The following is a 3,109-nucleotide window of genomic DNA, read 5'->3' on the forward strand; positions in this document are numbered from 1 at the left end:
TTTAAGGGAGGCTAGGCTGAGCTATGATGTTCGATAGGTCAGGAGTATTCGGTGCATTTTTGACTTACAATATTTTCAACTCGCGGTGAGTTTCTCAGGACATAACCCCACGGGACACTGAGGAAGAGCTGTGCTACCAAGAGCACAGGCTTTGGAGGAGAGCGCCTCGGTCCACATGGCAGTTCCACCCAGTATCTACCACAGGTCTGTCATCCCCCCTCTGAGAATAACGTAACCTAGCAGGGCTGGTCTCCTAAACCAGACCACATACAGATCCTGAATGACTGACTACAAGAAAAACGAACAAATGAGAAATCGCTAGCTTATCACAAATCCATAATAAATGGTGGTTTTCTCATATGACACCATTTTCATCTCATGAGGAGTGAAGTTTTACAAAGACGACATTAAAAAGGCTCAAATGTGTCAACCAATGCTCTTAATTAAGTTAAAATGTTACGAGTGAGGGACAAGCTCCTGGAATAAAGAGTGAGCTGCGATCCCAGGGAAAAGAGCCTCCTCCTGTAAGATACACACCAGGCAACAACTTCCTTGCATTGTGGGGACACGGCCTGCCCCGTCCACACCCGACCCTGGGACACCTACAGGATATGAACCCCTGGTGTCAGAGCTGAAGGAAGGTCGTGATTAGAAGGTCCTATTCTCCAGGCACGTGGGTGGCTCAGTTGGTTAAGCGTCTCTTGATTTCGGCTCAGGGCACCATCTCATGGTTCATGAGTTCAAGCCCCAAGTTAGGCTCTGTGAAGGTGTGAAACCTGCTTGGGATTCTCTCTCTCTCTCTCTCTCTCTCTCTCTTCTCTCTCTCTCTCTCTTCTATCTCTCTGCCTCTCCCCACTTGCACACTCTCAAAATAAAGTCGTTTAAAAAAAAGAAAGTCCTATTCTAATCACATCCACTGTGGCTTAAGTATGTGAGGTCTAGGTTACAAAAACTTTGACCTGAAACTCACCCCCCAGAAAAAGACGTACAAGGTAATCATAAAGTCAACTACTTTACAATAATTGCTCCAAGGTGGCCATTTTCATGATGCTCTAACTGCCTATTAATGAAATCTGAAGGCAAGGGTGCTTGGCTAGCTTAGTCAATAACCAATGAAATTCTCCCAGGGTGCTAAAGCAACGTGCTGTGCAAACTCCCTGAGGGGAGAAGCTTATCTGCTCGTTCATCTGACATTCCCTAGAGCCTGCCAAATAGCCGCGACTGAAAATCCAATGAAAGATAAGGACACCCCACCCCTAAGCAGCGAAATAGCCAAAAGGTGCTATTAACCCAGGTGTCCATCAACAGATGACTGGATACACGTGAGTTTATAAGAGTTTTCTCTGAGTATACACTCACAACAGAATACCCTGCAGTGTCCGAATGAAGGAATTTCTGACACCTGCGACACCACGGATGACCCTCCGGGACATTATGCCCAGTGAAATAAAGCAGTCCCGAAAAGAGCCAACACTGCAGGCCTCCACTGAAAGGAGATACCGAGTCAAAGTCACAGAGAGAGAAAACAGAAGTGTGGTCACCAGGGGGTGGGGGAGAAAGGAACACAGTTATTGCTTAGTGGGCGCACTTTCAGTTTTGCAAGATGGAAAAAGCTCTGGGGGATGAAAGCACAACCACGTGAATGGACAGAGACCCTTAAACAACACAGGTTTGAACCACATGGATCCACTTACACGGATTTTTATTCAGTAAAGACAGTACGGTCCTGTAAATGAATTTCCTCTTCCTTATGATTTTCCTAGTGACTTTTTTCCTCTAGCTTACTTTCTTGGTAAGCATAAGGAATATAATACATCTAACACAAAATCAACGTTCACTAGCTGTTAATGTTATCAGTAAGGCTTCGGGGGAGACTAATAGTAACCTTTTGGGGGAGTCCAAAGTTATACACGAGTCTCCACTGCATGGAGGTCAGCGCCCACGACCCCCACGCTGTTCAAGGGCCAGGTGTGCTTAAAACAGGACACTTAGAAATTATTAAAATGGTACATTTTATGTTCTGTGTATTTCACAATTTAAAGTGAAAAACAAGAAAATTAATTAGAACAGACGAAGGAAGAAATACGGAGTACTATTTTCATCACACACTATGCATTCTCTCCTACCTCTGGATTCTTTGTTAGGGCGTTCCTAGCTCCACATTTTACAGCTGACGAAAGTGGGATTCAGCGTAACCTGCCACTACATCACACATAGTACCTAGTACACAGAACTGCTCAGCACTAGGCACTGACAAGGCCTAGGTCTGAGGTCTCCCTTCTACACCCAGAACCTAACACAACACCCACAGGCTCCTTGAATGTTTTAAAAATCCCACTGGTCTGAATGTCTACATCACAGATGTCACTGAGTTCCTGGAACTGGGGTAAACTGGGCAGCCTTAAGAACACTTCCTTCCCTGGAAGTGCGTACAGGCTGAGCAGTCAGCTGCTTCCCCATGGGCTTACTACGTCCCAGGAGTCCCAGGAGTCGGGGCAAATAAAGGTTCAGACAATTTCATCTTGGAGAGAACCGAACCTGCCAAGGTAGAGAGATAAGGCTCAGAAACAATTACAACAAAAAAGACAAATGGCTTAATAAACAGATATGAGTGCAAAAATCTAAGGAAATACTGAGAGTGTCTATGGGGCTGAAAAATGTGGCAAGTGTCTTTGGAAGAGGTGGCTTCTGAGCCAGAGCTGAAAGGATGAAGAGATTTCCAGGCACTACCAGGGAAAAGGCCAGAGCATGAAGCAGAAAGGCCGGGGGTCAAAAGTACACCCCTGCTCCCCCGACCCTGCTGTTATCCAGATAAGGGACCTCTGCACCTGGCGACCCGTTTCCGCATTTAGAAACCTACAGCAGACCCCATCCAGCTGTGTGTTACACCTAATAGAAGCTCTGAAGTCCAAGTGCCTAGGTGCAAATCGCGCCACGGTCACTTACGAGTGACCTTGAGCTGGGTTACTAGCTGCTCCGTGCCTCAGTCTTCCCACTTCTGGAAGAGAGCTGGGGTGCTCATTAAAGAACGCGGGTCGATTTCTCAGCACATAGTCAGCCCTCAAATGAATACAGGCTAGCCGCCGGCAAACGAGCCACATTGTGAGAG

The sequence above is a fragment of the Suricata suricatta genome, chromosome 8 (genome assembly GCF_006229205.1).
Source record: "Suricata suricatta isolate VVHF042 chromosome 8, meerkat_22Aug2017_6uvM2_HiC, whole genome shotgun sequence".
NCBI lineage: Eukaryota > Metazoa > Chordata > Mammalia > Carnivora > Herpestidae > Suricata > Suricata suricatta.